The 24,418-nt window shown below is 48.4% G+C and overlaps 1 protein-coding gene and 1 pseudogene across 17 annotated transcripts in view; one reads left to right on the forward strand and one right to left on the reverse strand.

Moving 5' to 3' along the window:
• FOXN3 (forkhead box N3) overlaps positions 1-24,418 on the forward strand; it is a 446,920-nt gene that overhangs the window by 351,467 nt on the left and 71,035 nt on the right. The window lies entirely within an intron of this gene.
• LOC147363867 (large ribosomal subunit protein uL6 pseudogene) lies at positions 13,042-23,329 on the reverse strand (annotated as a pseudogene).

Below are 24,418 nucleotides of genomic sequence, written 5' to 3' on the forward strand. Positions count from 1 at the left end.
TTCACCGTCTCCCAGAATTTGCTCAGATTCATGTCCATTGAGCTGGTGATGCCATCTACCATCTCATCCTCTGCCTTCCCGTTCTTCTTTTGAAGAAGTGTGGATGGTAGAATTAAAATCAAAATCACCTATTTGTAAAATACCTGTTTTATTTATGAGTGACTGTCTTAGGCCCTCAGGAAACAGCAGTAAGTACTAAGGTCTCTCCCCTGTGATATATATATTGTAGTGGGAAGACAGAAAGCAAACAAATAGAGAAATAAATATGCAGTGTGGTCTCAGGCAGGAAATATTTGCCATAAAAAATAATAAAGCAAAGCGAGGGGAGAGTGGTGGTCTTAGGGCGCTCTTTTAGGGAAAGTAGCCAGCAAAGGTCTTTCTGAAGAATTGATGTAGGAACCAAAATGATGAGATGGTACCAGTCGTGTCACCCTGTAGGGGGAGAGCTTTTTAGGCAAGGGCACGTGCAAAGGCCCTGTGGCAGGCACAAATGTGACTTGTTGAAAGAGCAGCAGTATCAGTGTGGCTGGAGAGGTATGAACAAGACAGAATCTTGTAGGGAAAGAATCGGGAGTGGTCAGCAGGGGCCAGGTCAGCATATATCATGAAATAAAGGCTGGAGTTCTATTCTAATTATGATGAGACACTACTGGACGGTTTTGAGGCAGGGCAACGCTTAATCTAATATCTTTTTTATAAAGATCACCCCTCCAAGAGAGTGGAGAACAGAGTGTCCGAGTGAGTGGCAGGGACTGTGCACGTGGAATCAGTTGAGAGGCTATTGCATGATCTAGATGAGGATGATGGCAGTTTGACCAGGGGGCCGGCCGCAGAGGTGGTCAGATGGGGTTGTTTACCAGAAACTCTGAGCAGAGGCCTTGAGCTTTACAACTTTTTCTCTGTCCCTATAATTCAAACCTAAGGTATAAACTTCCTGAATTGTCTGTCTGATTGAGCCTGGAAGTATGATCTAGTGTGACATCTTCGAGTAATTCTTCTCCAGCCTGTTCTAGCTCTTCTGAAGTCCATGAAGCTCCGCTAACAATCCAGTTTTTTTTTTCTTTTTCATTTTACTCATCACATTTTTCTTAGTTCCCAGGCATGTGTGTGTAATAACCTTTGGTTTTCAGGTAGGGATGGGGCAAAGAGGTTAAAATAAAAAGGATATCCTTTAGGTTTGGTTATAATAATCAGACTGTAGCTCTGTACACACTGAGCAATTTATAGAAGTTATTTTATGTGTGTCACCGTTTTTGCACAGGAGGCTCTTGATAAACGATGGATGCATGGTTAGACAGTTGGGTGGATGGCTATTTGATAAGTGGAGGCAAGGAAGGAAATAAAGTCTCTGTCTAACTTGGAGGAATGAGTTGGAAAAGGAGTTATTATCCATTTAATTTTATTTTCGCGGTAATCCCCACGAGCATCTTCAGCCATGCCCTGCCTTCTCTGTCCTTCAGCTGTGCAGCTCCATCCCCCAAACATGAGACAGGAGAAGGGGACTAAGCCATGGTCCCTGCCCGCTCTCTGCGAATCCCCTGCACCGGGGCCTGAGGACACTGCGCATACGAATCTGTGAAGCGCACAGTTCAGGATAAAAGACCTCAGCCCCGGGTGCCTCTCGTGGGGCTCCGACCTGCTGGAGAGCAGACACTCAGGCCTAGAGGAAATCGTGCCCTGGGAAAGCATATCTTTTAATTTAAAGATGTGAAACAGTTTAAACTGTAGACCTCAGTTCTCGGCGTTAGCTAGCTGTTACCATGAGAGTGATATAGTCAGACCGGGTCTTGATGACAATGATGACTTCTGGGAGGGGGGCGGGGGAGGGATAACAGCCTCCTACAGGTGTCTAAGTCACACACCACACAACCCACCCGTTTAAAGCATACCATTCAGCGGTTTGTAGTCTGGTTGCAGAGTTGTGAAGCCATCACCACGCCAGTGTTCTTGCCTGGGAAATCCCGTGGACAGAAGAGCATGGCAGCCCATGGGGTCGCAATGAGTTGGACACGACTTAGTGACTAGACCACCCCCACCACACTCTTCAGAGGCTCAAAATCTTGAGGTGGAAACAGTCGGTCCGTCATCACAATCATTTCAGAATAGTCTCATCATTTCAAGAAAAAAAAACCTTCAGCCATTGCTCCTCCCGCACACCCTCCATAATGGCCACTTATTAAATCAAATGTGTGAGTCATTGGCCTGCTAGAATTCGGGCTCTGCTCTGGAGCACCAAGCGACAGCGCCTGTGGGCTTGTCTGCAGCATTCAGGGGGGCGGGGGGCCCTGGCCCCCTGCTGGAGGCAGTGTCCACGGGCCCACCTTCCTTGCTGGCGTCCTCCAGAGTGTGTGTGTGACTGTGTGTGTCTGTGTGTGTGTGATTGTGTGTGTCTAGGTGTGTGTGTTTGTGTGTGTATCTCTGTGTGTGTGTGTGTGTGTATCTGTGTATGTTTGTGTGTGTGTCTCTGTGTGTGTGTATGTCTGTGTTTGTGTGTTTGCGTGTGTGTGTTGTGTGTGTGTCTCTGTGTGTGTATGTTTGTGTGTGTGTCTGTGTGTGTGTCTGTGTGTGTTTGCGTGTGGATGTGACTGTGTGTCTGTATGTGTTTGTGTGTCTGTGTGTGTGTCTGTATGTTTGTGTGTGTGTCTCTGTGTGTCTGTGTGTCTGTGTGTGTTTGCGTGTGGATGTGACTGTGTGTATGTTTGTGTGTGTGTGTCTGTGTGTGTGTCTGTGTCTCTGTGTGTGTGTAACCAGCACACTTACAGAGCACACACAGGGAAGAGCTCCACTTCGGGAGAAGGAGGAGGGAGACCTGTGAATTTTGAAGCGTTCTGTTACATCTCTTTTACCTGAAAATTTCTTCTTTCTCACGGAACTGCTTTTCCAAATGAGGGCCTTGGTGGATGAAAGAGTTTTCTGCTTTACTCTATTTCACAAGTGATTTATAACCTTGAGGCAGAGGCGCTCCAAATGGGGGGAAATGTGTACAGCAAGAAATACCCAGTTAAAGAGACGGGGAGGGAAAAAACCAGGTTCCTGTTTCTCTCTTTTTTCCTTCCAATGCCTTTTCAAGCACTAAAGGGCCAAGACATTTTTAAATGAGAAACCCATGGTGAATATTGTTTCTTGTTTTCAAACACAAAAACATTTCTTGCCCTGGAGTATTTTATGGCCCCCAGCACTTCTTTGATGTTTCAAGTTGCAGAGTGAAGATTGTCAGCTCTGGGTTGATAGATCCGTGCAACATCCTGAGGATGGAGTCGGGAAGAACGCAACGATGCCCACCTGTGTATCTTTGGCATGCTCTTCCAAAAATAGGACGCACGTTCTCCACACTGACTTTCCCTTTGTCTTTATCAGCATTTTGGTATTCCTTTGCTGCACAAGAACGTAAGGAGCTCCGAACTTGGGTTATCCAGTTCTGCTGCTGCTCTCAGACTGCCTCTGCAGCTCTGGGGCCTTCAGTGTGCCCGTTGGTAAAACTCACTCAGCAGCGCTTCCCAAAGCACTTCCATCCACCCGACAGTGTGAGTCTCGGTTACTCTGTCTCCTCATCACACCGCTAGGATGTTGTTGCTTAGTCCATAAGTTGTGTCCAGTTTTTTTGTGACCTGGTGGGCTGTAGCCTGCCGGCTCCTCTGTCCATGGGATTTGCCCGGTAAGAATACTGGAGTGCATCGACATTTCCCTCTCCAGAGGATCTTCCCGACCCAGGGATGGACACGTCTCCTGCACTGCCAGGCGGATTCCTTACCGCTGAGCCGCCAGGGAAGCGCCTACCCCTAGAATATCAACTCCTAAAGACGCATTTTCTTCTTCATTCATCCCTGTGTTCCCTGCCTTTAAAGCAGGACTTGGGTGTGGTAGGTGCTCAGTTAATAAGGGCTGAAGGAGATGAGCACACGCAGTGCTCCATGGAGTCGGGGAGCTGGACCTGGATGAATCGGAAGGGCCCCTCTGGCTTTTAAGCATTGGATCGTCCACGCCAAAAGCTCTCTCTGAAAACTGTCGTGACACGTTTTTATATGTGTAGGAAGGATAGCTGGGTTTTCATATGCCCTGATCTGAACCTTCTGTGTGTTTCCCTTTTCTGTAATCTTAAGGAGGAAGTTCTGTCTTCCTTCTTAATTTTCCTTCTTGTGTAGCTCTAAGAAGACAAGGTAATACAAGATTTTTCTACAAGATTTTTCTCTGTAGCCTCCTTTGAAGTGAAGTTCGTATACACATCTTATCCTGCAGGACAGGTTTCCTTTGTGTGTGTGCACGTCCGCTCACCTGTTAACACAGGCCCGGAGCCTGATGGGAAATCACACAGCAGACCTAAACCAGGTCTAGTCAATCTGCCTCTTCACACCCTTCACACTTCATGAGATTCTCACGACAGTCTGGTTGAGCTCCGAAGATACTGGGCCACAGGCAGATTCCCGTGTCTCTTTGCTTTCCCAAGATACGGTAGAAGGACTTGTGGATGGCATTTGCAGGTATGAGGTAGACAGGGGGTAATATTTGAGGACTCCTGGATTATTTGGGGAAACTTGCTGTGGGTTGCCTTTGTATGCCAAGGTCAGACTTAAGGTTAGGAAAGGCCAGTACCAAAATGATATGTTTCTAAGAAAATACTTTGTCTTCTGCAGGAACCTGACTTCATTTTGCCTCACGGTTCTGTACAAATCGGATTTCTAGATCCTTGGTGTTAAGATTAACGGCCTGTCTCTACTGGCCGGTCATGAGCTGGATTCTGCGGGTCGGTTTGTTGTGGCTCTTTCCTCTGGGCCTCTCTGTTAGCGCCAGTGCAGAGAGATTTTCTCGTGTAGCCAGCGCTGAATATAGCTTTTCATTGTTTTCATTCTCCTGCGGGATGGAGCTCAGAGAGCCCTAAGGTGATCCGGCGCGTCCCGGGGAGGGCACTTGCGCGGGTCCACGGGCGGTCGGAGGCCGACTCTGTGTTTAGACTCCTCCCTCCGAGTCGCAGGCGCCCGTTCACGGCGCTCCCTCACCTCGTAGGTCGTGGAAAATGGCAGAACCAGGGTTGTCGGGGGTAATTCTTTGAAGCGCTGTTATTGTGGTTGACGTTGATCACTTGCTACTTCAGTTGCATTCCATGATGTCAGGTTGACCACATTCACCTGCGGAAGAAGGAAAACAAGCCCTCTCAGAGAAGAGAAGGGCAGCGTTGTGTGTGCGTGAAGTCATAACACGGCCTCATTGTCTACCGCTGCGGCCATCAAGGATATACTCTTATAAAATAACCCAACAAGGCTGATGCTTCGACGTTATGAAAGAACCTACAGGGGCTGTCAAAACTCTATCTGGGTTAAAAACGGTTGCTCTGCTCCCAGCCCTCCTGAACAGAGGCTATTTATAATACAGCGCGGGTATATGTGCTGCTGGCATTGTATGCATCCTGAATGAAGAGTCAGCTCTTTAAAAAGAACATTAAAAATGAAACTCGTGTTGTAGAAATCTGACTTCGCCCAATGAGATGGCAGGTGTCATAAACGGCTGCTTATTTCCCAAGGTGGTCAGAGCTGTCCTCTTGGCCCTGAGATATGTTGACCTGGCCTTCAGACCTTGCCCTCTTTTTTTTTTTTTTTTTTAAAGCAATGTTCTCATATGAAAATACATACATACTTCCTAACCGTCACTTGTCTGACTCTCAGGGGTGTGAACCCCCAACCTCCTAGGAGGTGGAGTTTATTGCCCCCGACTTCTGGACTGGCCTCACTCCAGCCTCCTGCCCCACCAGGTTCTGACTTCTTGCTTGGACCATTTCATTTTCCACTCCCATCAGGGGGCAAGAGGGATTGAAGAAACTCTTTTTAAAAGAAATTGTAAATCATACCTCAATACAGCTATTAAAAAACACACATGCACAAGCACTCTGATTAATGGACTACCCCACCACTACATGAATACTCTTAAGTGGTTTTTAAAAATAGCTCATTTGCTAGAGTGTTTTGGTTCAGGGTGTGTATTGTTGGGTTGTTGTTGTTAATGCATAACATTGATAGGAAAAGATAGAACTCTTACAGTAGTGCGTGCTGTATGTAGATTGGATAATATTCCCTTCTCACTTTATGATGATTTCTTGACTTTCTCCTTTGCTTTTCTCTGCTACTTAAGCATCAAGTCTCGGGCATTTTCCCAGTGTAATTGTTGATTAAGTGCTGCATATCCGGCGGTGATTATGAGAAGATTACTGTATTCAGCCTTTAATCTTGTGAGTGTCAAATATTTTACTTTAATGGTATCTTTATTATTATTATTATTCATAGTTCTTTCTGTCTGAGTAATGCAATCAGGCAAAATAAAGGTACTACCACAAGTTTGGCACCTTCAGAATAGTAATTCTTTGTCTCAGGATGGAAAGTGCCATCTGCAGGCGGCTCTGAATTGCTCGTTGGGATCCACGAGGGTGGGACTGGGAATGTCCCCGGCTTCCTGTGGTCGCAAGCAGCTAGGTCAGGAAGGACTCCATAGAGGTCTGCTGGAGGCAGTCCCTGGGGTCTCTCAGGACCCCGGGGCCAGGCCTGGGAACCGGAAGGCTGCCATGGGTGTTGGCGGCCCCTGCATCCTCGCTGCTGCTTGCCGTGTGTCCTTGGCATTTCCTCCAACGTTCTGCGTAAAGCGGTCAGCCGTCCAGAGCTTTCACGCTGAATACGCTCTGTAGACGAGAGTGGTCCAGGTGGACCAGCCGTCTTTTTTTGTTTTCTTTTAATTTTGTTTATTTATGTATTTTTAACACCCAAAGCATTTTGTATTTGGGTATAGCTGATTAACAATGTTGCAATAGCTTGGGGTGAACAGTGAAGGGACTCAGCCAGACACAGGCATGTATCCATTTTCCCCCAACCCACCCCGTCCCATCCAGGCTTGGACCAGCCGTCTTCTGATCTCAGTTCCCAATTCCCAGGAGCATCGGGGATTCTGATTGGAGTCACTGTGGCCACGTGACCGCCCCAGTCCAGCCCGCTGGTCCTGGAGAGCCGTCTCACATGTGAACCATGGCGACCAGGGTTCTCCCCGCAGGCGAGGAGGGGAGGGAGGGCTCCAGGGAGAGGCTCACTGAAGGGACTGACGCCAGCAGCCGGGCTGGGTTTGTGTGCCTTTGTGAGAAGGCCGGTGACCCCAGCTCCTCGTTCAGCCTTCGGACGCGTGACCACCCCCACGCTTCTGCAGGAATCCCGATGCATGTTCCGGAGCGGGAACCTCCAAAGGCAACTCCCAGGCGGCTGCTGATGGCTTAGCTGGGTGAACTCCGGTTACCCTTGCCACACAACCAGCAGACTTTAGGGTTCCTCCCCGAGGCACTGACGCCCCACTTCACAGACGGGGAAACTGCGGCCGGCAGGTAAGGGTGTCACCTGCTGTCGCGTCACTTGTTCTGCTGTGACTCGAATGCGGAAGCGACCCTGCTGCTAGGTGTGGGTCGTATCCACCAGCGGGCGGCCGCTGCCACGTGGGTTTGTAGGAAGAGCAGTAGGTACTTAATAGGGAGCTGGCTGGTTACACATTGGCCTGAAATGGAAAATTCACGGGGAATAATCCACATATGGAGTAATAGTCATGCACATCATGAGGACTTAACCTCGGCATGAACTTTCTATATAGAAACCTAAAGTCCGTCTAAACGTTTTGATTGGACTCCGAGTCATAGGGTCGCATCACTTTGGGTAGAGAATGTCACTGGGGTGGTGTTCTGACTTGTCTAGCCGGTCTCACCCTCTCCTCATCACTCAAAGGATGGCATTGTCTGTCATATGGGGGGATGTCGCTAACTGGAAAACTAGCTAATCAGTCAGTGCTGCCTAACAAAATCACAGGGCTGGGGAGGTTGCTGCCATTTCTCCGAGAGTGATTATTGTTGGGGGTGAGTATTGAGTGAGGGGGAGAAACCCTGTCTATACCGATGCTCCTGCTGTGGAAAGAGCCCTGGGCTGACAGTCTGGGTCCTGGGGGCCAGGCCCAGCCACTGACCATCCGTGGGACCCAGCACGATTGGTTCCTTATGTGTGCTCTGAGCCAGTGCCTCTACGCACCTGAGTGTGTGTGTCGGTTTATGCGGACAGGCACATACCACATACATTATTCTGATCATAACGGCCGTTCTGTGTCAGTGCATACGGAGCTGGCCTTTTCATGGACTCCAGAGCTTTTCACTGTGTGACTGCACCCCTGGATTAAACCCCTCATTCAGTTCAGTTCAGTTCAGTCACTCAGTCGTGTCTGATACTTTGCGACCCCACAGACTGCCACACACCAGGGTTCCCTGTCCATCACCAACTCCCGGAGTTCACTCAAACTCATGTCCATTGAGTTGGTGATGCCATCCAACCATCTCATCCTCTGTCGTCCCCTTCCCCTCCCGCTTTCAATCTTTCCCAGTATCAAGGTCTTTTCCAATGAGTCAGTTCTTCCCATCAGGTGGCCAAAGTATTGGAGTTTCAGCTTCAACATCAGTCCTTCCAATGAACACCCAGGGCTGATCTCCTTTAGGATGGACTGGTTGGATCTCCTTGCAGTCCAAGGGACTCTCAAGAGTCTTCTCCAACACCACAGTTCAAAAGCATCAATTCTTCGGCACTCAGCTTTCTTTATAGTCCAACTCTCACACCCATACACGACTACTGGAAAAACCATAGCTTTGACTAGATGGACCTTTGTTGGCAAAGTAATGTCTCTGCTTTTAAATATGCTGTCTAGGTTGGTCATAGCTTTTCTTCCAAGGAGTAAGTGTCTTTTAATTTCATGGCTGCAGTCACCATCTGCAGTGATTTTGAAGCCCGAAAAAATAAAGTCTGACACTGTTTCCACTGTTTTCCCATCTGTTTGCCATGAAGTGATGGGACCGGATGCCGTGATCTTAATTTTCTGAATGTTGTGTTTTAAACCAACTTTTTCACTCTCCTCTTTCACTTTCATCAAGAGGCTCTTTAGTTCTTCTTCACTTTGTGCCATAAATGTGGTGTCATCTCCATATCGGAGGTTATTGCTATTTCTCCCGGCAATCTTGATTCCAGCTTGTGCTTCTTCCAGCCCAGCGTTTCTCATGATGTACTCTGCATAGAAGTTAAATAAGCAGGGTGACAGTATACAGCCTTGATGTACCCCTTTTCCTATTTGGAACCAGTCTGTTGTTCCATGTCCAGTTCAACTGTCAGTTGCTTCCTGACCTGCGTACAGGTTTCTCAGGAGGCAGGTCAGGTGGTCTGGTATTCCCATCTCTTTCAGAATTTTCCACAGTTTATTGTGATCCACACAGTCAAAGGCTTTGGCATAGTCAATAAAGCAGAAATAAATATTTTTGAACTCTCTTGCTTTTTCGATGATCCAGTGGATGTTGGCAATTTGAACTCTGGTTCCTCTGCCTTTTCTAAATCCAGGTTGAATATCTGGAAGTTCACTGTTCACGTACTGTTGAAGCCTGGCTTGGAGAATTTTTAGCATTACTTGGCTACCATGTGAGATGAGTGCAATTGTGCGGTAGTTTGAGCATTCTTTGGCATTGCCTTTCTTTGGGATTGAAATGAAAACTGACCTTTTCCAGTCCTGTGGCCACTGCTGAGTTTTCCAAATTTGCTGACATATTGAGTGCAGCTCTTTCAGAGCATCATCTTTTAGGGTTTGAAATAGCTCAACTGGAATTCCATCACCTCCACTAGCTTTGTTCATAGTGATGCTTCCTAAGGCCCACCTGACTTCGCATTCCAGGATGTCTGGCTCTAGGTGGGTGAAAACATTCACTAGTCTTAGATATCTTACAGTGTTGTGAGGTGACATTTTCTTGGTGTTCATTTCCTGAACTGAGTGAGGTTGAAGGCCGTTTGTATTTCTTTTTCTGTATATTTCCTGCTTGTGCCCTCCACTCATTTTTTTCCCCTTGAATTTTTCTTTGTCTTTCCGCACCTCATTTTCCAAAGAGGTAATGATTCAAGCCCCAGTCAGTTCTGCACTGAGGAACATTTTAGCTGGGGGAGAGACCTGATGGCTGTTTACTGAGAAGTCCTTTACCCAGGAGAAGAGCCTGCATCGGCAGTGGAGGCCGGCTCGGTTTGCCTGGTTCCTCTCCTCCTCCCCAGGGTCGTGGCAGTGGGGTCACGCCAAGCTCCTCAGCAGGCCTCAGCCTTGGTAGGGGGAATGCCTGCCCGATAGCGGAGCTGCGTCTGTTTTCGCTGAATGAACAAAAAGAGAATGTGGCTTCATGGAGCAGGATCATCCAGCTCTGTAGACGTTGACCTGCGTTCAAATTCTCTTGGCTTCAGTGTTTGCAAGCCATGTGAACCTCCCTGGGTCTCAGTTCACTCCTCTGTAATATGGGAATAATAATACCCACGCTGCCAGGCCGTTGGTAGCGATAGAGGAGCACAGTGACTGATGGCTTCCGGTGTTGGTGTCATTGTTGTGATCAGGACTGTCCTGCCGTCACGGTCAGCCGGGCGAGTGGCAGTAGGGGCCTGGGCTGAGACGGAGCGATTGGTTCCTGCGATGACCGTATTATATGAGACTGACCGTGTTCTACTATTTGAGATGACCATATTATATGGGACTGTGATTTCTGCACCATCCGCGTCTTTGATGTAAGAGTTTATTTGCACCTGCATCAATTTCTTTGGTCCTGTGACCATGATTTTATTACAGGCTTTGAGTCTCTGTGGCTAGACATAGTACATAGTGCCCGTCCGGTTTTCTGTCCTTGAAAAGGGAGAGAAACTTGAAAGTGTCCTTGAATTCTTAGTGGGAAAGATATAAAAACTCTCCTTCTCACTTTGCCTCCCAAAAGAAGTCTTAAGAGATAAAAACAAATAGATCTTTGTCTCTGCATCCCTTAAACCCAACCTAAGAAATTAACAAAGGAAGATGGAGGGACTGAAATAAGACTCCCAGAGAAGAGGCGGACTCCTCCTGATTGATTCCCACAGAGCTGCTACTTACCTACAGCTAGGAAAATTATCTGCTTGGAAATACCAGTCCAGCTCTCTGGCTTCACAGGAAAGAGTCACTGCGTCTGGCTGGAAAAGCTCTTAGGGAGGAGAGTGGAGTGAATTACAGCTGACTGTTTAGTACCATCTCATTCATAGATTTCTGCCTTTCCCCCCCAGTGGATCATTCGCAGTCTCCTTTTTAGTATATAATCGTTCATTTACAATTTTCATGTTTGCTATAGCTGGGTGTATGTTAACTATCGGCATTCTGTAATTATGTTGTCTATTTGTCATCTCTTTCCATGGCGGCAAGAGCAGTAAGCAAGAATTCTTCCGATAGCAAGACTTTTAATTTATAATTCCCTCCCCCCAGACCATTTAGACACTGATACGTTTCACTCACACTCCAGACGCAGTTCAGTGAATGCATCAAGTTTTAAGCTCAGAAATGCCTCGGTCCTCCTAGAGATTCCTAAGATTTTGGTTGTATTCATTCAGTCTGCAGCCATTTATTGAGCAGCCACTGCACACAGTGCGGAGGATATATCTCTCAATAGAACAGACACAATAAAACATCCTGCAGTCAGGGAACAGACGGGCTGCCTGCCGACCCCTAAACCACGTGTCCAGCTGGCGGCAGTGTGTGTGTCCCCTAGGCTGCCGAACACTTGCCTACTCCCAGCTCTACTCCCAGTTATAATGAGGAATATGGTAAGAAGTTAGAAGCCACTGGCTATCAAAGCTATTATTTCACATTAAAGTCCCCCTATACGATACTGGCAGCTGAGACGTACATGGGAAACATGATGGAGATCATCAGATTAGTTACAGACATCCCAGATTCTGTGTGCCAGTCAAAGTAGAGGTACATCAAGGTGATCCTGTCAGGAAACAAGGCTGGGATTAGAGGGCGTGTTCCTGATGTGTGGACCAGGTGAGCAGAGGGACTGTTGACAGTAGCTGCAGCCTCATGCCTCACACGGAGGTTCCAGTGCCCTAGATTATAACTGACCCCTGGGGACGATCCCCAAGACTGGACTGTCCTGGTGCTGTGAGTACACACGGTGGGTCCTTGCACAGTGTCTGGAGCGCAGATGAGACTAAAGGACCCGTGACAGTGATGTCAGAGCGTGTCCTGCTGGTGGGTGATGCTGAAAGAGCAGCTCCTGACGAGAGAAGGGGTCTGGGGGAAGTTAGGCGGTTGGAAATACTCTATCCAAAAAGGCTTATAAGTGAGCTCCGCATAGTCATTCAACAGCTCTTTTTTTTAGTACTTGTAGAATGTGCCAGAGTGTGAACACGTCAGAGGCCCTGCCTGTGTGGAGCTTCCATTTCAGTGGGTACGGCAGGATGGACAGATGGCCAAATGTAATGTCACGTAATGTCATGCAGATGTGAGTGCTGCAAAGAATTGTACATGGGATACACGAATAAAGTGATCAAGGTATCCTGCTGCTGGTAAGTCGCTTCAGTCGTGTCTGACTGTGTGCGATGGACGGCAGCCCACCAGGCTCCCCCGTCCCTGGGATTCTCCAAGCAACAACACTGGAGTGGGTTGCCATTTCCTTCTCCAGTGCATGAAAGTGAAGTCGCTCAGTCGTGTCTGACTCCCTGCAACCCCGTAGACGGCAGCCCACCAGGCCCCCCGTCCCTGGGATCCCCCAGGCAGGAGCACTGGCGTGGCCGCCGTCGCCTTCTCCGGAAGGTGTCCCACTAGCCCTTTTTTTGCATTTCACTCATTCTCAATACGAGAAGGAAACGCTGGGGAAAGGGGTGGTCAGGGTTTGTTTCTTTGGGATTTTTGGGGGGTTTGTGTTTCTACACCCAAATCAATACAGGGCTTTTTGTTTTTTTTTTTAATTAGAGGATAATTCTTTACAGCCTTGGGTTGGCTTCTGCCACACACAACGTGCATCAGCCACAAGCACACACATGTCCTGTCCCTCCTGAGCCCCCTCCACGCCCTGCCCCGTCCCGCACCTCTGGGTGGCCGCAGAGCACCAGGTTGAGCTCGCTGGGCCAGTACAGCGGCTTCCCACTGGCTGGCTCTTGTACACATGGTTGTGCATATATGTCAAGGCCACAAGGCTCTTACTGCATCTTTAAAATATTACGGGTAAGACTTAGGAATCGTTTGGCATCTTATTGTTTCTGTAGCTGGAAACCTTAGACCTTATTCATCACCTGCTGGACTGATCCTTTGGCACAGGCTTCTTGCCATCTAAAATCTTCCTGGTATCCTTGTCTCAACTGTTGTGGCCTGCTGAGTCAAAGCCACTGAAATTAATGCAATTTCAGTGTCATTTTCTTTGAGAATTAACTCACATTTCTGGGCTTGAGATACTGACCAAACAATGTCTGGCCTCATCTGAACCTGGATCATCGTTTTTTTTTGTTTTTTTTTTGCCCAAGAAATTTCAGATTTCAACAAGAAACTTGTTCTCCTGAATAATGACATTGATGGGAAGATGAGCATTCACAGGCCTCCTCTTGTAATGGAAACACAGCCTGATAGTCTTTATCATGTTCTGTAGGTGATACAGATAGTCAAAAAGTAGCCAGTTTCTATTCACCCACCCACTTGTCAGCCTGGAACCCCTTTCGTTTCTTTCCAAGGAAACTGGGATCTATATTGAAATGATTGAAGTCCCTCTGAAGGGTTCTTCTGAGACGCTTCACAATAATGGTATGACCCTTCAGAGTGATGTCAACATTTTCTGGAATGTCAGAAGTCTAATTGTTGAGGATGGACTTCCTTCTCACAGTGGAGACAGCAAAGAACTGTTTCTATTTTTAATTAAACTTTGTAAGATAATTGTAGATTCAAATGCAGTTGTAAAAAATTGTAGTATGAGGAAATTATGTTTTTCCTGTTGGTAACATCTTGCAAAACTATATTATAATATATGTAACCTCATCTGTATAAAAGAACCTTACTAGGGTTTCGATAGGCATTGTATTAAGCCTGTTAATCGGTTTGGGGGCAATGACATCTTTACTGTGTTGAGTTTTCTAATCCATGAACATGGTATGCCTCTCCATTTATGTAGAATCTTTGATTTCTCTCATTTGCATTTTGTAGTTTTCAACATGCAAGTCCTATACATGTTTTGTTATATTTACAGCCAAATATTTCATTTTTATTGAACAATTGTAAAATGTTGGGTGTCCACTCATTCATTGCTAACATATAGGAATACAGTTTATCTTGTATGTTTATCTTGTATTGTGAGACTTTGCTGAATACACTTGTTAGTTCTAGGAGGGTTTTTTGTTTGGTTTTTTTTTGTAAGTTCCTTGGGATTTTCTATATAGTTCAGTTCAGTTCAGTCGTGTCCGAGTCTTTGCGACCCCATGAATTGCAGCACGCCAGGCCTCCCTGTCCATCACCAACTCCCAAAGTTCACCCAAACTCCTGTGCATTGAGTCGGTGATGCCATCCAGCCATCTCATCCTCTGTCATCCCCTTCTCCTCCTGCCCCCAATCCCTCCCAGTATCAGGGTCTTTTCCAGTGAGTCAGCTCTTCACATGAGGTGGCCAAAGTATTGGAGTTTCAGCCTCAGCACCAGTCCTTCCAATGAACACCCAGGACTGATCTCCTTTAGGATGGACTGATTGGATCTCTTTGCAGTCCAAGAGATCTCTATATAGACAGCCCTGCAAATAAGGGCAATTTTATTTCTTCCTTTTTAATTTATATGCCTTTATTTCATTTTCTTGCCTTATCTCACTGGCTATGTTAAATAAGAATAATAGTACTGTGTTAAATAAAAATGGTGGTAGCAGACATCTTTGCCTTGTTCTCAATTATAGGGAGAGAGTGTTTAGTCTTTTCTCATTAGGCATAATGTTAGCTGTAGGGTTTTTGTAGATCTGCTTGACAAGTTGGATAAATCCCTTTCTATTCTGTTTGCTGAGCACTGTTTATCAGGATTAAATTCTACATTGTTCATATGCTTTTTCTGCATCCACTGGCGTGATACGCTTTCTCTTTCATAGCCTGTTGATAGAGTCAATTACTTTGATTGATTTTGGAATACTGACCCAGTCTTGCATCTCTGGAATAAACCCCACTTAGTCACAGTATATAATTCTATTAAAATATTCTTGAGTTATATCTGTTAATATTTTGTTAATTTGCTCTGTAACTTGTCTCTTTTGTATGCTCCTTCGCTGGTGTGCTTTCTTCTTTCTGCCTTTCAGAGTCTTCTTTTGTTTGTCTTATATTTAATGTCCACCATTTCTAGGTATATTTAGTGGGAAGAATAGGTTAAAGTACATCTCTTCCCTTTCCTGGAAGCAGGCATCCCTTCAGATGGTCAGTTTTTAGGTATACTTTTAAGCAGCCGTATAATTTACTATCAGAAGGAAAGACATTCCTGAATTCAGGCCTTGATGAATAAAAGAGTCCCATCAGATTACCAGTTTGACCTGCTCGATTCTAAAAGAAGCTGAACAAAGAAATTTAGCCTGAGCAAAAAGGTATAACCACACTAACTTCTCAGTGTCACTTCCTGGGCTTCCCTGTTAGGGTCACCCAGGTGTCAGGGACATTATGCAGGCTCTCACCCCAGCAGATCAGTGCATGCCAATGGGAGCCTTTAATGAACGTCAGTCCACCGTGGTACCGACAGCATCCATTTCAATTTCGTTTCCTGCAAGCTGCTGGTAATGCCAGATATTCAGAAGAAGTTGCTGTAGGCCCTGCTGCCTGCTCTCAGGTGCCTCTCATAGTTATTTGCCAAACGATTGTGCGTCAGAAGGGGCCTGAAACTTAGATCAAGGGGAACTTGGCTTCTGCTGGAGACTGATGATACTGACTCCTCAGGGAGGTGAGTTCTCAGAGGGTCAGTGATAATCTCTTCTGCACCAAAGGAGCTCTTGTTCTTTACCTTCGGTGGTTAGCTTATCTTTCAGCCTTTCTTAGGATTTCCAAGAAGCATGGCCTGGTAGCAAAGGTCACCCAGATTCAGTGGGGGAAGTGATAGGCCCCCCTGGTTTCAAAGGTCCTCTCCATGGTGAAGTTTTCAAAACAGCTGGTATTTCCTCTGATTCTCCTCTTATCTTCCTTTCCTTTAGCAAATATTTACACGCACCTACTGTGGGCACGGTGATTGAGTAAGAAATGACCCCTGCTCTCAAGGAGTGATAGGCAGATGAAGGTACATATGGCCATAGTTCGAGGTCACTCAGGAGCAGACAAAATGTCATCAAGGGTCAGATGCAGGTGACCTGGTTTTCCGCTGGTGAAATCAGAGCTGTCGCTTCTAGAGTTGGGAGGATTTCAGCAGCGGGGGGTGGAGGTGGGGCTGCTGGCAGTGGGGCCTGGGAGGCCAAAAGGGGAGGCATAGACTGTCCAGGGAGCAGAGCATGTGGGCTGACCTGGGCAGAGAATGGTACTTTCCTGACCAGCGCTCCGCTGCCCAGCCATTGGAAGTAATCATCTTTCCCCCATGTAACCTTTAGAACCATGATGTCTTTCCACTTACATTTTTCCTTCCACTTTACCTAAAGTGGGCTTTGGTGGTCATCCTTCATTTGTACACTTGAGTTTAGACTTCCAAATGTGCTTACCTCCCTAACAGCATGGCTTAAATGGCACCACCACCATCCCCCACCAGCTAAGATATGTCGAAGTCCTAACCCATCCACCCACCCCCTCCCCACGCCCCAGTATCTGGGAATGTGACCTTATTTGGAAACAGGGTCTTTGCAGATGGAATCAGTTTGTGTCTTGTTGTCTAGATGAGGTCATTAGAGCGGGCCCTCACCCACGGTGACTGGCATCCTTGTTAGTAGAAGATTTGGACACACACACATACACACACCTGGGAGAAACTCCATGAAATGACAGGCAGAGCCTGGAGGGTTGCAGCTGTGAGCTCAGTGGGGCCAGGATGAGTGACCAGCCCTGGGAGAGGCAAGAAGCAAACGGTTTCAGAGAGGGCCTGGCCCTGCCAACTCCTTCATCCTGGACTCCAGCCTTCAGACAATAGGATAATACATTTCTGTTGTTTTAAGTCGCCCGGCTTGTGGTGCTTTATTACAGCAGCCCTTGTTGTTGTTTAGTCGCTGATTCGTGTCTGACTCTCTTGCGACCTGTCCCCATGGGCTGCAGCCCGCCAGGCTCCTCTGTCCGTGGGATTCTCCGGGCAAGAGCGCTGAGTGGACTGTCATTTCCTTCTCCAGGGGTCTTCCGTGCTGCTGTGTTGACAGGTGGGTTCTCTACCGCTGAGCTGCCAGGGAAGCCCTGGGAACCAGGGTGCCCGTGTGCACCCAGCCCTGCACTCGGGAAATTCAACGTGGATTCTGCTCCATCCGGGCAGTTCATCTGTGCCTGTTGAGGTCACGTCGGTGGCTCTCAGGCAAGCTTTGCAGGAGGGATCGGTCATCAGAGGGATTCCGTGGTTCTCTGGGATGTCCATGGAGGACAGTGAGCTGGTTACAGGCAGTGGGGGGAGCCGCACAGCCTATACTGATACAGGTCCCATCAGAAAACGGGGTAGACTGGCCTCCACGCGTTCTAGGGCAGGGGTCTAACCTGGCGGTACGGTTGTCAAGGCTGTGCTTCCACAGCAGGGGCACAGGTTCGATCCCTGGTCGGGGAACTGAGATATCACAGGCCGCATTGTGCAGCCAAAAGGAAAAAAGAGGGGGTTTTAGGGTAAAAGACTTGAGTTTGTTTCCTCCATCTCTTCCTCCTGCCAGATGCTGATGAGCCCCGGGAAGCGTGTCCTGTGACCCTTCCAAAGCCACCCTGATAGTAAGAGTCAGGGCTTGAACTCAGACCTTAAATCTCATGTCTCACATCCAGACCGCTGAGATTTCTGAAGCGACTCTAAAGTCTGTGGTTCAGACTTCAGAAAGTTTTCTGGGGGAGCACAGAATTTTAAATTATACCTTTAGATTATTCTGTACTTACCAGGGAAACAAAAAGAAGAGGGATTTTTAAAAAGAAAAAGCAAAAAAGAGGAACAGGTTGAGCTTCAGGAACGGGATTTGATAGCATAAGTACATGCATCTTTAAAATAAAGGACTCCAAAGTATCTAGTTTTACTATGTGTCAGTGACAAAAAGAAAAATCCGCTCCTGGCCTCAAGCGGATGGAAAGTCCCAGCTCGCAAGTTCATTCATTAACCGTCTGACCCACACGTTGCAGGCAGAGGGTAGAATTTATAAAATCAGCAGCTATTATATGACCTCAGACGCCACAAGCTGCACTTTTAGCCTCATTCTGAGTTTCCCGTCCCTCCGCGGGGTGAAGCAGAGCCCCTAACGTCGTTTCAGTAGGTCTCATCTTTCCAGACTTGGTTTGAATCAGGAGTGTGGGGTGCCGGGTAGATTCATGACAGCAGCGGCAGTGCACACACGGCGTCCTGGCAGCTTTAAATCGATATCTCTTCTAAAGGTTCCCGGGAATGTCACTTACAAGGCACCTCGCTTGCGTGAGTGCCCTTTTGTATTGGGTGCCCTCGAATGTAATTTCTATCAGGAGGACATAAAGGAGGCCCGGAGGGGAATCGTTTTGCTCGGCAGCACACTTTGAAAGGAAGGAGGGGTTGTTGTTATTTTGTTGTTGTTGTTACTATTATTGTTTCTTGGGTTCCTCCAACAAAGACATGCCGGGTGGCTTTCAAAAGACTCTCCGGGCAAATGCTTCCTGTCACCAGTGATCAGCGCCCTGCCTCTTTGAAATCCAGAAGTGGCTTTATGAAATGATGGTGACCCTGCCAGGCACTGGGAACCAGCCTCTCCAAGAAATGGACGCTTCCCTCCTCTTCTGTCCCCCAGTGTGGCCCGCGAGTGCCGTCGCTTTAAGCAGCCGTTGGCCCGAGATGGGGTTGCTTCACCCAGGGCTGTGGAAAAACAAGGTTAGAAGGTCAGAGGCTTTTGTTGATCGTGAACAAGGGGGATTAGTTAAACCAATATTGAGAGATGGTTTTGCACAACTCTCGGAGGCTCCTGTTACTCCCAAAGAGGTGTGCTGTCTCAGCCCTCGTTGGCACGGATACAGGTGAAGGTGCATCAGGACCTTTGTTACATAACCCTTCCCCGTTATATAATTAAGGGTCCTGTTTTTTCTTGCCCGGGTTTACATCGACTGAAACGGGGATAGAAGATCGCAACAGTTCATAGTTTCCTGTAATAGCGGAGGCAGTGATGTTATTGATTAAAGCACAGGGGACCTGTGGGTCATCAGCCATGCTCTGATGCAGGATAAACTGTGTATGTGTGAGACAGTTTGTGTCTGAAGAATAGAGAATGCGTTCAGACACATCATCCCGCAGGTGAGGAGTTTGAAAGGATGACTTTCAGATTCTGGCTTGTGAGAACCATCTGGTCTCAGCCCCGGCGTGTCTCTAGGTGGTCAGAGCCCTGAAGCTGGCCGAGGTGTGGAAACGCACAACACGGTGGGGGTTTTCAGGGCTGCCGTGAGGCGGCTCCTGTGACTTCCCACACCTAGCCCAGGTCGAGTAGGAGACATTGCAACCCAAGGGCAGGTAGGGTCCTGGAGACTTCAGCCCACACTTGCCTGCAGCCACCAGCTCACCCACCTCTGAAGAGCTCACCCACACCTCTGAAGTGGCTCCGAGCCCCTGCGTCTACCCTGGCTCCCGGTTATTTCAGATATAAATGTGGTCGCTGTCGTTGGCGCGTCCCCAGCCAATGGAGCAGACCTGGAAACCAGTTCCCCTGTGGTCCCCTCCTCCCGTCCGTGCCGCCCTGCAAGCCTGTAGAAGGAGCAGGTCTGTCCAAGGCCCTGGCTCAGAGACACCCCAGGCCCAGAACCAGGACCCCACGGGGCGGCCATGCCGTTACCGGACTTCCTCCCGACTCCAGACGGGAGGGCTCTGTGTTGTCCCTTTTGGGGCCCCGGCACCCCAACTCTCTGGCTGGAGCCTTCTGAACAGCTCTGGTCCTCGGGACGTGGTGCCCGCGTCCTGCTTCAACAGGACTGCGGTCGGTCGTCAGTGGTGTGAGGGACACGCCTCTCTCTCTGCCGGGGGATGCAGCCCGTGCTTTGCCCCCTCCCCACCACGTGGGCCTGGGCGCTCTGCACTCCCTTCTCAGCTCCCGCCAGCCCCCCACCCCACCCCCCACCCCCAGGCCTGGACTCTCCTGACTTGCGGAATTCGCTGTGGCCCAGAGGCCAGGCTCACTTCTTTCTGCAAAGCAGTGCTGTTTCGCTTCAGATACTTCCTGAGAAGCAAGTACTGACGCCAAATGGGGTGGTAGGTAATTTCAGTTTTTCTTCTTTTTATACCCTTCTCTCTTTAAATCAAATTATCTACAATGAACATGTCCTGTTTGTTTTAGTTGGAAAGAAAAAATATATAGATTGTAAAATAGCAGTTGGTGAGACAGCAGATAAAAACAAGGAGTCTTTTTTTTGTTCAGCAAAATAGCAACAGTAAGATCATCCCAATATAAATCAATGCAAAAATATTAGGCAGCCCTGCTCCTCCTCATCAGGTAATAAATGGCCTTTCACAGGTGAGATGAGGTGGAGCGTTACCGTCAACCTCGGTCCTGATGTTTTTGCAGAGCTGCTGGGTATGTTCTACTCCGGTAGACAGCATGGGGACTTATTACAGGGTTGTTGGGAGGCTCACATGAGAAAATAGATGTGAGGGTACTTTATAAATGGAAGCTATTATTTTCAACAAAAAATAGAGAACTTCCATCTACTCTGGGAGTCAAGGCAGGACACTGTGAGGAGGTTTATACAGTTTAACACAGGGGCAGATGCGACCATGATGATCTAAGAACTTAAGTCCATCTATTCGTTTGGTAAATATGTACTGGGGTTTGGGGCTTGACACAGTTCTTGGTGCCTGGGATTCATCAGTGAAGAAAATGGACACAAATTCTTTCCTCACAGAGCCTAGTGAGAAAGAGGAGAAACCAAAAAAGACTTAAGAAATGAAAAAGAAGTCAAAATAACAACAGCAGTGGGTAACACTTCAGTAGTGCTTACTTTGTGCCAGACGTGTATTTAATATATTTAATCCCAAATACCGGGCTTCCCAGGTGGCTCAAAGGTAAAAAAAAATCCACATGCCAGTATAGGAGACCTGGGTTTGATCCCTGGGTCAGGAAGATCCCCTGGAGGAGGAAAAGGCAACCCACTTGAGTATACTTGCCTGGAGAATCCCATGGACAGAGGAGCCTGGTGGGCTACAGCCCATGGGGTCGCAGAGTCAGACGCGACTGAGCGAGCATGCACACACTTAGGTAGTCTTATCCCCCCACTGGGGGAAATGTCCCATAGAGAGGCGAAGCGACTTGCCCAGCGTCACACAACTAATGAGACTGGCCCTGGAAACCTGGCCTTCGTCACAGAGGAAAGCAGTGGGTGAGGAGCCAGTGGAGAATAAGCGTAACAGGCTAAGGGGCTGTCCACTCAGGAGCCATTCCTGAGCGCTCTGTGCCTGGCACCGTGTTGGATGCCCGGGATATACACATGCAAGAGCGTCATCCCCAAGTGGAAGGGTCCGCAGTCTCCCAGGGAAGGTGCGGGCACACAGACGCGTCGGCAGACCACATGGAGGGGTACGGCTTCCTTGTTGGCTGCCAAGCACAGCAGAGGTGCCCTGCTGGGAAAGCGTGGGTCTCCGTGACACTTGTGTTGACTCGTCGAATCACTGCTCTGACACTAGTGACTTCACGGCCTCGCTGCTTTCCCTTTGTCCAAAACCCACTGATCATGGTGGTGCACCCTCTGTCGCTGCAGAGCCTCTAGTCTGAGAGGCTGATCAAGCGGCAGCTACTTTAATTAAAGACTCCAGGCCACACGGCCAGGGGCCGTGGCCTCCCGGAGCTGACCCCGCCCGTCCGCACCAGGTGGGCCCTTGCAGGTCCCTGATGCCCATCTGCTCTGGCTGGCGCCGGCGTTGTACCTGCCGTTCACGCTTTTGAACGTCACCTTTCCTCCTCTCATCTCTCGTCTGCCTCAGAGAGGGTCACACACAGGGACCACCCTTAGCATCCTCTGCCTGTCCCCTGCCCTGCGGTCCTCCATCCCAGCGCTGGCAGGGGGTGGGCCAGGGAGACCCCATGCCTCCTGAAGATAAGTCCTGGCAGATCTGTTTGCTGCTAACGAGGGGTCCGTAGCATTTGGTTCCTGCCCAAATGCAGCCTGTTTACTCCCCTAGCTGAAAATCACAGACTTCAGAAACACTCCGGTGCTGTAGGATTTTTGTTTATTTTGGGTTGTGTTCCTTTCTCTGCTTCTTTTGTCCGACAGAGTCCTTGATTTTGCCCCCAGGGCAACCACACTTAACTCTGGACATCAGTGTGGGAGAGTGAGGTCCTTCCCGCTCAGCATCCATCGCAGGTCAGGCCTGCCCTGCCCTCCCTGGGGCAGCTGAAGGTGGTCCCTCTGTTAGGGCCCTGGTGGTCATTTTGGTTGCTGATGAGAAGGCCAGGCCCTTTATGACTGCTATTTCACCTAGTTCTCAAGACAACCCATGTTATGGTGGAGAAAACCCAGGCTCAGAGAAATAAAATAACATCCTCCCAGGCACACGGAAGCAAGCAAGTAGAACAAGGGCTTAAACCCAGATTTTTACATACATTTCTACTTGTTTTCTTTCCAGTATATCACTCCAAGGATGTTTGGGTTAGGAAGTCAGTTTCTTTTTGGTGTTGTTATATTAGTTTTTGAACAAGTGTTTTTTTTGTGGGGAAATGAACTGAATCTGTCTTCCTAAAAGTGCCTTTTTTAAAAACACTTAAAATACTTCCGGGTTCCTACAAGCCATGTTTCTGGTTTTGCTTGTTTGCAGTTTTTTGTTTTATGTGTGTTTTGGGTTTTTTTTTTTTTTTTTTTTTTGGTTCCTATAATTAAAAGCTAGAAGAGGCAGGGTTGAAGGTTTTTTTTTTTCCCCCTAGTAAAACAAGAAATTGCCTTCTCTTCAGATCTATGCTTTTCTCTCCCTCCAAGCAAGTCAAAGATGAAAATAATAGCTCTATCTTACAGATTCAGAATGAAACAGAAATTATTTAAATTCCTGTTTTAAACTGTAGAAATGACTAACAGGTGGTCCTTACATCCTGTGACCTCATTAGTCTGTCAGATATTACCAAACTGCATCAACCAGACAAAAAGATAGGTTCATAACTATGCATCCAAGAACATCCTGGGGCTCACTGATAAGGTTTAGAGGGTCTAGACGAGTCCCTGAAATTGTCTTCAAAACCTGTATCTTCCTGAGCTATTCTGATTAGAGATTCCTTCTTTTTCATCTGTCCTCAAAGGACATGGTCACCATATCAGTGTTTTCAAACAGGACATGTTTGTAATCTCACAGTTGCCCTAGCTCAGGAGTCCAGGGTTTTACCAGGCAGCAAGCAAGCGTCTTAGGCCTGTGGTCCTTTCCGGAGCTGGGTCCTTCTTCAGGTTCATAGCGTTGCCGCCAGAGTTCAGGTCCTTGTGGTTGCAGGGTGGAGATCCCCTCTTCTTGCTGGCCGTCTGGTGGGGTAGAAACCCACCTAGTTCCTGCCCCGTGGCCCCCTCCCGTACCCTTACAGTCCAGCCGCTACTTCAAGGCCAGCAGGAGAATCCCTCATTCCAGTCTGCCACAACCTGGTCCTGTGTGATGTAACATGACCTGGGAAGGGACTGCTCCTCGCCTTTGCTGCCCTTTATTCCTAGAAACAAGTGTACTCGGAAGGAGGGAGACTACACGAGGTCATGACCCATCGGGGGTCACCTTGGTCTTCCTCACTATAACCTCCTAAAAACTGAGAAGAACCAGTGCTCTGGGATCTTCGAAAACAACATCGTTGACATCCTACAAACACGTCATTCATTTACTGAGGAATCCTGCCACATCCACGGGAGGAAACCCACCAGGGCTGGATGGGGAAAAATTAATCACTTTTGTTTATCTCGATGGAGTTGGTGCCGGAAGTGGGAGTATTAAATGAGAGGAAAGCGCTGATTCTAGAGCTGCTGGGAGAAGGCCCGCAGCAAACAGGCTTTACCGTGTGTGTCGGTATCGTGACGACGCTCGCTCTACTTTTTGAGCCACGGGTCACGGTGTGGAGCAATGGGAGGCAGCCAGACCCCAGAACAGCTTAAACCTCGTCACTCCCGGCACTGAGGGGGCCGCTGCCCGTCAACTGAGATCGTGCTTGGTTTACTGGGAGTCTCATTCGGAGTTAATAGAAAGGTTTGAAATTGAGTGTGCGCTGGTCTCTGGTAGAGTTCAGTAGGCGCTTCCAGGGCTGCTGTTTCTTCTGGCTGTTCTCGTACGCCTTGGTTCCGCCGCGCTGCCGTACTCGGCAGAGCCCCACAAGCCCGGCGCTCCAAGGGGCAGACGTCTGCTCTCACGGCCCGGAGGCCGACCGTCCGGGATCGGGGTGTCGGCGGGGCTCTGCCCCTGCTGAAGGTCCTGGGACGCTGTGACCCGGGCCTCCCCCCAGCTTCTGGCACCCTTTGCTTTGGGGACACCGCTCCCCTCGTCACACGGCATTTGCCCGGTGCTGCTGG

Source organism: Bos grunniens, chromosome 10 (genome assembly GCF_055505025.1).
Source record: "Bos grunniens cultivar Pamir isolate PY7600 chromosome 10, Bosgru_T2T1.0, whole genome shotgun sequence".
NCBI classification, from domain to species: Eukaryota; Metazoa; Chordata; class Mammalia; order Artiodactyla; family Bovidae; genus Bos; species Bos grunniens.